Source organism: Procambarus clarkii, chromosome 39 (assembly GCF_040958095.1).
Source record: "Procambarus clarkii isolate CNS0578487 chromosome 39, FALCON_Pclarkii_2.0, whole genome shotgun sequence".
In the NCBI taxonomy this organism is placed as follows: Eukaryota; Metazoa; Arthropoda; class Malacostraca; order Decapoda; family Cambaridae; genus Procambarus; species Procambarus clarkii.
The window spans coordinates 29431505-29446144 of NC_091188.1; the positions used below are offsets into that span (position 1 = coordinate 29431505).

The 14640-nt window shown below is 46.0% G+C and overlaps 1 pseudogene; it reads right to left on the reverse strand.

Moving 5' to 3' along the window:
* Positions 1-314: 314 nt before the first annotated feature.
* Positions 315-1000, reverse strand: LOC123751869 (motile sperm domain-containing protein 1-like; annotated as a pseudogene).
* Between the last annotated feature and the right edge of the window lie 13640 nt (positions 1001-14640).

Here is a 14640-nt window from a genome sequence, read left to right on the forward strand (position 1 = left end):
AGGCATTTAGTACGGCATCGTTTTAAAATGACCCGGTATCACTGCAATCTTCTATTCCCCAGGATTTCCATCCGCAGAAATCATCTTGCTCTTAAGATAGCATATGTCTATCTTGAGATGGTTATCTTGATGATTTCGGGCTTTAGTGTCCCCGCGGCCCGGTCCTCGACCAGGCCTCCACCCCCAGGAAGCAGCCCGTGACAGCTGACTAACACCCAGGTACCTATTTTACTGCTAGGTAACAGGGGCATAGGGTGAAAGAAACTGCCCATTGTTTCTCGCCGGCGCCCGGGATCGAACCCGGGACCACAGGATCACAAGTCCAGCGTACTGTCCACTCGGCCGACTGGCTCCCTAAGAGGGAGACCTAGGGCATACGCTAATACAGTTTTGATGTTTGAGTTCAGGTGCATGTAGAATGGAATTCTCGATTCTCGTCTGGTGACCCTCAGTGGACACCAGTAACCCACAAAGGCAAATGGTGGTAGCAGCAACTAACACCAGGCTTGGACCAGCATTCCCTTGATCGGCTCCAAGCGGATGTTGGTGCGGTGGGATAAAATTTGTCTGTAGCTCTCCCCCCCCCCACCCCAACAGAGCGTGTGGGAGCATGGAGGGACTGGAAGTGGTCACCATCAGGCCCACTACAGGGCTCTGGTACAACACTCAGTAACACAGCTTTGACATCCTTCTTTTCCAGTACCTTTTCCTTTCCATCTTCACAGATTTGTATGCGAATTTTATCCCTTTGACTTGCCTCATTTAACGAGATTTGTTCTTAATGATGTTCGTTCTAAATGTTCAATAGACAATTCCTTTTGGACTATGCACGCTGAAACATGATGGGTTATTACACAACACCGAGTAGGAAATACAAAACGCATAGGGGTTGTACAAGGTCACAATTGGCTTGTGAGTACTGTGATCAGCAGCGTAAAAAGCAAGCGATGGGGGGAAAGACGATAACTAGGACTCTGCCATCCAGCCCACTAGGTTGCATCACCACATTACCTTAGGAATGTACAGGGGAGGCAAGACAGGAGTAGTGAAAGGAGTGTACATGATCACAACAAAGGATTGTTTGTGAAGGAAGAAAGCGGATGGCGTCGTTGTCACCGTACGCGTCCTCGGCATACACGTACGTGTGTGTCTGTTAATTGGAAAACTTAATATATTCAAATTTTCTTATACTTCATAAACCTCGGTGCCGTAGGCGTCGTCACCGTAGGCGTCGTCACCGTAGGCGTCGTCACCGTAGGCGTCGTCACCGTAGGTGTCATCGACATAAGTGTGTGTGGGTGTACAGTCACCTAGTTGTGCTTGCGGGGGTTGAGCTTTGTCTCTTCGGTCCCGCCTCTCAACCGTCAATCAACTGGTGTACAGATTCCTGAGCCTACTGGGCTCTATCATATCTACACTTGGAACTGTGTATGGAGTCAGCCTCCACCACATCACTGCCTAGTGCGTTCCATTTATTAACTACTGACACTGAAAAAATTCTTTCTAACGTCTCTGTGGCTCATCTGGGTACTAAGTTTCCACCTGTGTCCCCTTGTTCGTGTTCCACCCGTGCTGAAGAGTTTGTCTTTGTCCACCCTGTCAATTCCCTTGAGAATTTTGTAGGTGGTTATCATGTCTCCCCTTACTCTTCTTTTTCCAGGGACGTGAGGTTCAGCTCCTTTAGCCTTTCCTCGTAGCTCATGCCTCTCATTTCCGGAACGAGTCTGGTGGCATACCGCTGAATCTTCTCTAGCTTTGTCTTGTGTATATTCACCTAGTTGTATTCGCCTAGGTGTTTGCGGGGGTTGAGCTTTGCTCTTTCGGCCCACCTCTCAACTATCAATCAACTGTTTACTAACTACCTTCCCCCCCCCCTCCACACCACACACGCACACCCCAGGAAGCAGCCCGTGACAACTGACTTAACTCCCAGGTACCTATTTATTGCTAGGTAACAGGGGCATTCAGGGTGAAAGAAACTTTGCCGATTTGTTTCAGCCTGGTGCAGGAATCGAACCCGCGAAACAGAATTAAGAGTCCTGCGCGCTATCCACCAGGCCCCCAAACTAGTTGTTTAACTAGGTATGGACTCCAGGCTGGAGCTGCATATTCCAGGATTAGTCTGACATAAGTGGTATACAGGGTCCTGAACGATTCCTTACACAAGTTTCTAAAGGCAGTTCTTATGTTGGCCAATCTAGCATATGCCGTTGATGATATCCTTTTGATGTGAACCTCTAGGGACAGGTTCGGTGTGATATCAACCCCCAGATCTTTCTCTCTATTTGACTCTTGCAGGATTTCACCTCCCAGATGGTACCTTGTTAAGCCTTCTGCTCCCTTCGCCTAATTTCATTACTTTACACTTTCCTGAGTTGAACTTTAGCCGCCATTTTCTAGACCATTCCTCCAGTTTGTCCAGGTCATCCTGTAGTCTCTGTCTATCTTCATCTGTCTTGATTCTTCTCATAATGTTTGCTGATAATGCAAAAATTAAGAGGAATGAGTCTATACCCTCCAGAAGATCGTTTGCATGTATAAGAAACAGGATGGGACCAAGTACTGAGCCTTGTGGGACTCCGCTGGTAACTTCTCGCCACTCTGATGTCTTCCCCTCACAGTTACTCGCTGTTTCTTGTTGCTTAAATACTACCTTATCCACAGGAGCACCCTCCATTTTATACTCCTGCCTGTTGCTCCAACTTTTTTTACAGCCTTTTATGGGGTACTGTGTCAAAGGTTTTCTGACAGTACAAGAAAATTCAGCCTGCTCACCCTTCTCTTTCTTGCCTAATTTTTGTTACCTGTTCATAGAATTCTATTAAACCTGTGAGGCACGATTTACCATCTTTGAACCCATGTTGGTGGTGTGTTACAAAGCTATTTCCCTCCAGATGCTCTACGAGCCTTTTCCTCACGATCTTCTCCATCACCTTGCATGGTATACAAGTTAGGGAAACTGGCCTGTAGTTCAGTACCTCTTGCCTGTCACCCTTCTTGTATATTGGAACTACGTTAGCTGTCTTTCAACTTTCCGGTAGGTCTCCTGTTTCCAGTGACCTGTTATACACCATAGAGAGTGGCACACGTAGTGCTTGTGCACCTTATTTTAGCATCCATGGTGAGATTCTGTCAGGGCCAACAGCCTTCGTCACATTCAGCTCCAACAGATTCCTTTTGACCTCACCACTGGTAAGGTAAAAATCCTCCAAGGTCGCTTGGTTTGCCTCCTCATTTAGTGCAGTGGCTTCTACTTGATCTTTTATGAAGACCTTCTGGAATCTCCTGTCGAGTTCTTCACACTCCTTGTCATTCTGTGTATCTGTTCTCCCCTTTTCTCAGTTTCATCACTTGTTCCTTCACTGTTGTTTTTCTCATGTGGCTGTGGAGCAGTTTTGGTTGGTCTTGTCTTTACTCGCAATGTCATTTTCATACTGTGTGTCTGCTTCCCTCTTCACTCTGAGGTACTCATTTCTGGCCCTCTGGTATCTCTCCCTGCTCTCTGGTGTTTTGTTATTTCTGTAGTTTCTCCATGTTATTTTACTCGTTTGCTTTGCTACCTTACATTCCTGGTTGAACCATGTATTCTGTTGCTTTTCGTTTTCCTTCTTTTGGACTGGGATAAACCTGTCTGCAGCTTCTTGGCACATCTGGGTGACATAATCCATCATAACCTGTACAGTCTTGTCTATAAGTTCTGTTTCCCATGGTATTTCCCTTAGGAAGTTCCTCATCTTGTCATATTTTCCTCTTTGGTAATTTAGTCTTTTCCCTTCCGATCCCGTCTTTGGGTAAGATCCCTACCTCCACCAAGTACTCAAATGTCCATAAACTGTGGTCACTCATTCCTATGGGGGCTTCACTATTGACATCCCATATTTGACTTGTTCAGGGTGAATATCAGGTCGAGTCTAGCTGGTTCGTCATTGCCTCTTATTCTTGTCGGTTCCCTGACGTGCTGGCTCAAAGTTCCTTGTTGCCACTTCAAAGAGTTTAGCTCTCCATGTATCTGCACCTCTATGTGGGTTCCCATTCTCCCAGTCTATTTTTCCATGGTTGAAATCGCCCATGATTAAGAGTCTTGAGCCATTCCTGCAGGCAACTGAAGAGGCGCTCTATTATATTATTGGTTGCCATGTTGTTTCTATCAAACTCCTATCTGGGTCTTCTGTCATTTAGGGGAGGGTTGTAAATGACTGCCTCTATTATCTTAGGTCCACCCATTGTTATAGTTCCTGTTATGTAATCTCTGAATCCGTCACAGCCCGGAATTTCCATCTCATGAAAACTCCAGTCCTTCCTTATTAGCATGTCACTCCACCTCCTCTCCCTTCTCTCTCTTTCCTTATTATATAGTAGTCCTTTGGAAACTCATTCCTAAGGACTATTATTCGCATAACCGTGAATAGTAGTCCATGGTCCATGTCTATTCATGAATAGACATAAGTCTATTCATTTAGACTACATCAGGGCTGTCTGTTATGACTCCTGACAACTTTGAGTCCTATTACATCTGGGTTTTCTTCTTGCGCCCTTTCCGCCAGTTCACTTGCTTTATTGGCAATTCCATCGATGTTTTGAGTACATTACCTTGAAACTCACTTTCCTATATCCATTTTCGCCCTTCCTCCCCACAAGTGTAGGAAGTTGTTCCATGGGTATTGCTGCTTGGGGAGGCTCATTCTCCTGTGAGGTAGTTGCCAGGGGTTCAGGGGAAGGTGGAGTTGTGGATAGATGGCTTAGGTCTGGCCCAGGCCTGACTGGGACAGGAAAAAGTTCTGGTGGTGAAAGGGCCGGGAGTGCTTGAAGCTGGAGGGCAGGGATTGCTCGGGGAGAGGGCACACCCTCCTGTGGTGTAGTTAACTGGGGTTTGGGGGGAGGGGGGAAGGTGGAGTGGGGGATGGAGGGCTTAGGTCTTGCCTGGGCCTGCCTGGGGCAGGAAGACGACCAGGGGATGGGAAAGCAGGGGATACTCGGCGTAAGGGATAAGGGAGGATTTGGGTGATATGGTGGGCATTGTGCAGGGGCAAGGAAGGATTTGTGCAGGGGGTGGGCTGGGGTGTTGCAGTCCCCTCTGGGATTCTTGAATTGCTGGATTGGGGTTCCCCACTATCCTCTAGGATTGCTGGGTTGGAGGCTGAGGTTCCCTGGCTCCTTTCCCTCCCCCTATGCCTTTTCCTTGCATCTGCTGTCCTTATTATCTCGTCCCTGTCCATGTCACTCTGAAGGTATATCTCTCTGTAATTCCCTGCATTTTTTAGTTTGCTCTTCTTTACTATGAGGTCCTAGGTCCTGAATGCTACCTTGATCAATCTTTTTGTCTTTCTTGTAATGGCAAATCCGGAAAAACTGTTCTATGTCTCGTTCAGCCCCTTCCATTCCTATCTCCTTTAATATAGCAGACACTGCAGCTTTGTCCTTAGTCCTCCATTCCCTCCAGAGGAGGGGAGTGCGGGGTGGGGGGAAGAGATGGAGCGCGAGGGAGAATATGGTAGAGAGGAATATGGTAGAGAGGAATATAGAGGGAGAGTGAAGGATATGGGGAGAGTAAGGGAGAGAGGAAAGAGGGCAATCAGGAGGGTGGGGATGGATGGTCAGTCCCGGGGGTGAGGGGTGAGGTTGGCGGTAGCCTGGTTTGAGTGTTCACCTAGTTGTGCTTGCGGGAGCCCTCTGCTCTTTCCGCCCGCCTCTCAACTGTCAATCAACTGTTTCTACTACTACTACTACTACTACTACTTTTTTTCTACGCGCATGCGCACCGCTCGCACGCGCTCGCTCTCTGGCTCGCTTTCTCTCTTTGGCTCGCTTTCTCTCTCTGGCTCGCTTTCTCTCTCTGGCTCGCTTTCTCTCTCTGGCTCGCTTTCTCTCTCTCTCTCTCTGGCTCGCTTTCTCTCTCTCTCTCTCTAGCTCGCTTTCTCTCTCTCTCTCTCTCTGGCTCGCTCTCTGGCTCGCTTTCTCTCTCTGGCTCGCTTTCTCTCTCTCTCTGGCTCGCTTTCTCTCTCTCTCTGGCTCGCTTTCTCTCTCTCTCTGGCTCGCTTTCTCTCTCTCTCTCTCTCTCTCTCTGGCTCGCTTTCTCTCTCTCTCTCTCTCTCTGGCTCGCTTTCTCTCTCTCTCTCTCTCTCTGGCTCGCTTTCTCTCTCTCTCTCTCTCTGGCTCGCTTTCTCTCTCTCTCTCTGGCTCGCTTTCTCTCTCTCTCTCTCTGGGGCGCTCTTGCGCTCTCTGCATCCCCCCCCCCCCAGCCTAACCCTATCAAAACATATCAGGGAAAGTGACAAGATGGGAAGAGGACGCAACAGGGGACACAGGGAATAGTCAAAGTGACCAAACGAAGGAAATGTTAACCCAAGTTCTGGAGGAATTCATGAGGGAGATACAGGAAATGAGGATTACAATTATCAACCTGCAAAGTGAACTGACATCAGCAAGGGAGGAGATCAGATCCCTCAGAGAAAAATAAAGAGGCCGAGTATCAGACTATCATCCAAAGGGAAGATGGGAATGTTGCATTGGAAGGAAATGCCTCTGTACCTGAAACATTTGCCGAAAGACTAAGAGCGAGCTCAGAAGCAATGGACACAGGGAGGGAGGTAGCCATGCAAACAACTACCTCACATGAAGCAGCAAGGTGTACCAGTCAGCTGCTTGGGGAAAAAAGATCAGTGGTAGTTGTAGGCAACAAAGAACAGGAAGGATCCACCAGGCAGGAATGGAATAGCAAGGATAGAGGGGCAGTACATGGGGTACTGAAGGTTACAGATGGAAGGGGCTGAACAAAAAATTGAGAAGGTTTTCAGGTTGAGCTGGTACAACAAGGACAGAAACCGACTGGTAAAGGTGGTTTCGAACGAAGCCACGAAGAAGGTTATTCTAGAAAGGAAGAGTCGTCTGCAGTATGTGGAAGAATAAAAGAAAGTATTCCTGCAGAGGGACAGGACAAAGGAGGAGAGAGCCAGGGCAGCACAGGCAAGGAGGAAGCGCAGGGAGAGAGGAGTAAACCAGGGAATCGCAGCCCCCAACACAACAGTCCCAGAGACAAGAGGGTAACCCACAACCAGCATCCCAGCAACACCAGAGGGGAGGGCAATACCACCACCCCCGTCTGCATAGAAACCCTCTTCCCCTCACCCTACCAGCCCCCACCCAAATGCTTGCCCCCCCCTCCCCCCCCCACCCTATTCTGACCTTGTCACCCCTCCCCCATTCCCACCATGTCCCTCCTACTGCCTTTCCCCCCCCCCCATCCTCTCCCCTTCATCCCATGCCCTCCCTCTCCCTTCTTCTCCCCCCCCCCCTCACCCCGTATCCTCCATGTCCCTCCCCTATCTCCTTAACCCACACCCTTCCTGTCCCCCCTGTGGTGTTTGTGTGTTACTGAGGAAGTCTTGGTTGTAGGGTTGATGTAAAGTCATGACTTGGTTACTGACTTTAATACTTAATATGATTACATGACTAGTAGCTACCAAGCTTGGCGGGCGTCCTGTACGCTCTTGTTTACCTTCTGTCTCTCTCTGGCGTCTCAGCCGCCGCACATAGAAAACGGATGGTACCATTTTCTGTGAACATGACATCCCTCCTTTTCTTTAAAAAGAATGAATACAGGATGTCTACCATGCTTGTAGCACAAAGCAAAGTTATTGACACAAAGTAAGTTATTACCATATCAAGAGATACTGCATACATTTAACATTAATTAAGCACACAAAGAATTTAAACAACTTAATCTTTTCCACAAAGGATTTCAATGTTAAAAATACATATGCAATGTTAAACAAACATGAAAGAAACTGTACTACAAAGTTACAAAATATTGAATGAGATATCTGCATTATTCAAACAATATTAAATTTAGTTTAGCATAATAAGTAAATACTTTTCATTACATAGGAACACAATTAATCATCAAATCGTGTAGGGCGTTTAACATGACGTTTAGGACGCGAGTCCCCAAATACAATAACATCCCTTGATGAATTGTTTGTCGGGTTATAACTATTTTTTTCTTTTTCTTTTGCACGACTTTGCACTTCATCATTTTCTACACTAGTTGGAATCACTTTGAAATAAGCCATATTACGTGTTATACTATGATCTCTATTACTAGCTGTTACCATAGTTCCTTTTACACTAATCACTTTATATGGTTTTGTATCATACGGCATCTCTAACTTTCCCTCTTTTTTCTTTTTAACGAGAACAGTGTCACCAACCTTTATGAACTGTTCCTTTGCACGTTGATCATGAGCAATTTTCATTTTGCCCTTGGCTAGTGCATCCTTCTGAGCGAGACGTTTATCCGTTACCTTGGCTGGCATGACGGGTAGTGCGATTCTCATAGGACGTCCAAATACAAGTTCGCCAGGCGACTTGCCCAGTGTTCCATGTGGTGTTGCACGGTAGTTCCTGAGAAAAGCATACATAGCTTGTTTCCAGGATCGTCCTTCGGCATGAGCACAGCGTACCGCTTTCATGAGAGGTTGCATGAATCTCTCAACTTCTCCATTTGCTTGGGGATGTAGTGGCGTCACACGGCGGTGTTTGAATCCAATATGCTCAGAAAAGTTGACGAAGTCTTGTCCATTGAATGGCGGTCCATTGTCTGTCTTGACAACTTCAGGAATGCCAAAGTTTGAAAAGATCTTGTCGAGTTTCGGGATGACGGCCTTTGCAGATGTGGAATTGATGATTTCTACTTCTGGATAACGTGAGTGATCATCAATGACTACCATCAAGTACTCTCCAGTTGGTAGTGGTCCGCAGAAGTCCATTGATACTTCCGTCCATGGTGCAGCAGGTAGTGGTGAAGGTTGTAGAGGTGTTGGTCTTGAAGTATCCACTGCAGCTTGGCAAGGGACACAGGCATCATGCATATCCTTTGCTTGACGATCAATGCCAGGAAACCACACCTTTTCTCGTATCAGCTGTTTGGTCCTAACAAGACCTTGGTGTCCTTGATGTGCAAGCTTCAGAGCACGTTGCTGGAGAACAGCTGGAATAACGATACGAGTACCTCGCAGCACAGTGTCGCGTTGTTGCGTAACACTTAATTCTGTCTGGATGCGTTCAAGTGCTTTGAATGCATCTTGGTCAACTCCTGAGGGTGGGATGCGTGGAAACTTTTTCTTAGTCAATGCATCCACTGTTGCTTGCAGAGTTGGGTCCTCTAGGGTTGCAGTACGGATTTCATCAAGAGTAAGAGCCTTAGGGACTGCATCACAGGTTACAGAGTGTACATATTCCTCGGCAACTTGCTGATGCTTGGTGATGGTGAAACTGTTGGCAGGATGTCGACTGATGTAATCAGCGGGATTGCCTGCACCCGGCTTGTATTTCACCGTAAAGTTGTATGGTTGCAGACGAAGAGCCCATCTCTCAATGCGAGCTGGTGGTTTGGACTTTGGATTATTGAAGATGGTCTCCAACGGTTTGTGGTCAGTGACCATCGTGGTGAAGGGCGCACCAAGCAGATACACATTGAAGTGTTCACAGCCCCATACAAGAGCAAGAGCTTCCTTCTCTGTCTGACTGTATCGTTGCTCAACATCTGTGAGAGAACGGCTAGCGTAGGCAATTACTACTCGGGAATCTGGTTGACCAGGTTTGTGTTGGGCTAAAACAGCACCTAAACCAACAGGACTAGCATCCACCGTTAACTCAGTGTCCATTGATGGATCAAAGTATGCAGCAGTCGCATTCTCTACTAGTGCATCTTTCACAGCATCAAATGCATTTTGCTCGATATCGCTCCAGTACCATGATGCGTTTTTCTTCAGGAGCTCACGTAGAGGCTTCGTAATGGTAGCAAAATCTGGAATGAAGCGAGAACAGTAGTTTGCCATTCCCAGAAAACTCTGTACTTCAGTGGACGTTGAAGGAGGTGCAGCATTCTTGATATCTGCAACTTTCTTAGGATCTGGAGACAGACCTTTGTCACTAAGTACATGTCCAAAGAATTCAATTTTATGTTTATTGAACTCACACTTTGCTCGGCTTAACGTCAGATTCTTTTCTCGTAAGCGTTGCAATGTTGCACGAAGAGCTTTGTCGTGTTCAGCTTGGGTACGGCCATAAACAATGATGTCATCAGACATGTTGTCAGCATTAGGTATGTCTTGCAATACCTGGCTGATGATGTGCTGGAATACCTCGGCAGCACTGTTAATACCAAAACTCAGGCGCTTGTACCTATACAGACCTCGATGTGTCGTAAACGTTGTGATGAAGCGACTCTCATCATCAAGTTCAAGCTGATGATAGCCCTTGTTTAAATCTAACTTGCTGAATATAGTTGCACCATTCAAGCGGTAGATCATATCATCTACAGTGGGTGTAGGATGGCGTTCACGCATTATTGCCTTGTTGGGAACACGCATGTCCACACAAATGCGTATCTCATCTGGATTCTTCGGCTTTGGTGGAGTGACAATTGGGCTTACCCATGGTGTTGGGCCTGTTACTGGTTCAATGATATCTAGTTCCATCAGCCTATCCAGTTCAGCATCGACTTTCTTGCGAGTATGGAATGGTTGTCGGCGATGTGGTTGGGCAACTGGAATTACATCTGGGTTGATATGCAGATGTACTTTGCTATCAGTATAACAACCTATGGATTTAAATCGATCAGAAAATTCAGCAACAATACCATCAACATTGTTTGCAGATTCCACTGCTACAGCATTAGAAAGCTGAAGTAGCCCCAATTTGGTTGAAGTCTTGTAACTGAGTAAAGACTCCTTTGCATTCCTAACAACATGGAATGTAGTAATGAGCATTGCATTCTTTGACTTAATCTCTGCAGTGAAAGTTCCAATCACTGGCAAGGCTAACTTTGAAGCATAGGCAGTGGCTTTGCCATTATAGTTCTCAAGCTTTGGGAACTGTTTTTTAAATTTCTCATAGTGGCACTCAGCAATGGTGTCAATGTTTGATCCAGTGTCAATGAGAACCTTGAGACAAATACCAGCAATGTATACACATGTCTCTGGGTTGTTTGGAAGATCATTCCATTCTGTGATTGCTTGTACTCCATAAGTATAATCACATTCACTGTCATCTGAGACTGGTTGTAATGAAATGTTGTCTTGTATATTATTAACATTCTGGATATGAGGTGCAATATTGTGTTTACCACCTCGACCCCTATGACCTGATCCTCGTACAGTGCTTTTATTCATTGACTGTGGTTTCTTTAGTGCGGAACGACACATAGCACCTAAATGACCTAGTTTTCCACACTCATAGCACTTCTTACCTTGAGCAGGACAAACATTATCTTGGTGTGGGTAGTCTCCTCCACAATTGTAACATTTATTGTTGACACCCTCTGATGTGGGTCGTTGTGACTGCTTGAGCCTTGTTCCTTGACCCCAGTTGTGACGTGGTTCTCGGCTAAATTTACTGTTAGGTTTGCCATGATATCTTCTTTGATTACGATGTCCTCCCTGAACCTTACATACCTCATCACTGTTAGTAACAGTGGCAGAACCGTTGTTGGCACTGCACTCCATGACACGAGCATCACGTGCAGCATCTTCCATTCGACGAGCAATATCCAGTATCTTGGTAAGAGAACTTTCATCATCAACAAGTTCTAGAGCTCTTCGACGGAGACGTGTAGATGTGCATGTTTCAATTATTTGCTGTTTGATTTCTTTGTCAACATCAGCAAACTCACAATGGGCTGCTAAACCCTGCAGACGTGTGTGGTATTGATCCACAGTTTCATTAGAGAGTTGTTTTGCTCTCCTGAAATGCATAATTTCCATTGCAGTATTTTGCCTTGGTTTGAAATGCTCTGTTAGTTTGGCTTTGGCAGTATCATAATCTTTGGCACCACCAGTGTCTTTCAGTGTGTCAAAGATGTCACAAACTCTATCACCTGCATAATGAAGTAGAAAGGCACGCTTTCTTTCAGCACTTTTGATGTCAGAAACTATCAACAAATTTTCAAACCTTTTAAGCCATTTGACCCACCTCTGTGACAGGTTTGTCTGGTCACAGTCAGGATCAAATGCAGGAAACTGAGGTATATTTGCCATTTTTACTGAATAAATGTAACTTATCACTTAAATGTTCCTCAGAATATTAAACACTTACTGCACTGTATATGTTAGTCAAGAATTCACTGTAATTACTTTAATTTTGCAAAGCACACAAGCATTTTAATGCAAAAGTTCACAACAGTGCACAATATAGCAGCAACTGTCTTCTTACCTAGCCCTTGTGTACATGTGTTGTTCCTACTCACAGCAGCAGCACAGCAGTTGGGTCAGCAGCAGCACAGCAGTTGGCACAGCAGTTGGTACAGCAGCAGTTGGTACAGCAGTTGGTGCAGCAGTTGGTACAGCAGTTGTTACAGCAGTCAGTTCAGTGTGATGAATTTTGTAGCACGAAGCGTCGTTTCGTAACCAAAACATCAGGTTTTGTACACATCAAAGCGTCGTTTCGTACACAACGTCGGCAGATTCCTCAGTACACAGTTTCTTCAGCACAGCTTTGGTAGCACACAGCTTGGGTAGCACACAGCATTGGTTAGCACACAGCATCGTTTAGCACACAGCATTGGTTAGCACACAGCATCGGTTAGCATACAGCATCGGGTATGGCGCTCACAGCTTCTCTTCCTCCTCCAGGCAGCATGCTTCTTCCTTGTGTTTGAAACTGAACAAATACCTGCGTTCACAGTTCATCCTCGTCGCCAATGTGGTGTTTGTGTGTTACTGAGGAAGTCTTGGTTGTAGGGTTGATGTAAAGTCATGACTTGGTTACTGACTTTAATACTTAATATGATTACATGACTAGTAGCTACCAAGCTTGGCGGGCGTCCTGTACGCTCTTGTTTACCTTCTGTCTCTCTCTGGCGTCTCAGCCGCCGCACATAGAAAACGGATGGTACCATTTTCTGTGAACATGAAAACCCCCCCTTCCCTTGAACCCCCCACCCCCAAAATCCTCTTGAGACCCTGCAAAACCTCACAGATCGTCTCACCCATGGAACAGCTTTCCCAACCAGCAGAATGCTCGCCAAAGAGGAGACAAGAAAATGAACAGAAGAAAGCTAGCTTCAAGGCAATGTACACTAACATAGATGGGATTACATATAAAACAAGTGAACTCGGAGAATGGGCACTAGAAGAAAACCCAGACATAATAGCACTCACAGAAGCAAAGCTAACGAAAACCATAACAAACGCAGTGTTTCCACAGGACTACTATGTAGTGAGGAAAGAGAGACGGGAGAGGTGGTGGTGGTGTAACTTTGCTGATAAGAAAAGGTTGGAGTTTCGAAGAGATGGTAAATCAGAACTGTGAAGGTTTCAGTGACTACATTTCAGGCACCATAGCAACTGGAGGACAGAAAATTATTGTAGTCATATATAACCCCCCACCGAACGACAGAAGACTCAGACAAGAATATGATAGAAACAACATGGCCACCATCAATATAATAGAGAGAGCAGCTTCTGTGGCTAGCAGGAACGGATCCAGACTACTAATTATGAGAGACTTCAACCATGGGAAGATAGATTGGGGGAACAGAGACCCACATGGAGGACCAGACACATGGAGAGCTAAGCTGCTGGACGTGGCAACGAGAAACTTTTGAAGTCACCACGTCAAGGGACCGACAAGAATGAGAGGAGAGGATGAACCAGCCTTGCTTGATCTGATATTTTCCCTAAATGAGTCGGATATAAGGGAAGTTAAGTTGGAAGCCCCCCCTGGGAATGAGTGATGATAGCGTATTGAACTTCGAGTACCTGGTTAAGCTAGGAATCTCCCAAAAAAGAACTGGATAAACAAAGGGCTGGCGTACCGAAAGGGAAACTATGAGGAGATGAATAAATTCCTAAGGGATATACAATGGGACACAGAACTCATAACCAAGTCTGTACAAGACATGATGGACTATGTCACCCAAGTGTCAGGAGGCTGTAAGGTGGTTTGTCCCGGCCCGACAGGAAAAACAGAGAAGCAAAAGAAGAATCCGTGGTTAAATAGGGAATGTATGAAAGCAAAGGAGCTGAACAAAAGGGCATGGTGGAGCTTCCGTAATAACAGAACACCAGAAGGTAGAGAGAGATACCAGAGAACCAGGAACGAGTATGTTAAGTGTGAGAAGAGCAGCTGAGAAAAGGTATGAAAATGATATAGCTAATAAAGCCAAGACCAAACCATAGCTACTACAGTCACATCAGGAGGAAAACAGTGAAGGAACAGGTGATGAAACTTAGGGATGGCGAGGACAGGTACACAGAGAATGACAGAAGTGTGTGAGGAACTCGACAAAAGGTTCCAGGAGGTCTTTACAATAGAACAAAGAGAAGTCACGGCACTAGGAGAGGTGGCAGCAAACCAGGCGACATTGGAAAGATTCGAAAGTACAAGAGATGTGGTCAAGAAGCACCTATTGGAGCTGGACGTGAGAAAGGCTGTTGGGCCAGACAGAATCTCACCTTGGGTATTGAAAGTGTGTACAGGAGCACTTTGTTTGCCACTCTCCATAGTGTATAGTAGGTCACTGAAAACGGGAGACCAACCAGATATATGGAAGATGGCTAATGTAGTACCAATATACGAAAAGGGTGACAGACAAGAGGCACTGAACTACAGGCCAGTGTCCTTAACTTGTATACCATGCAA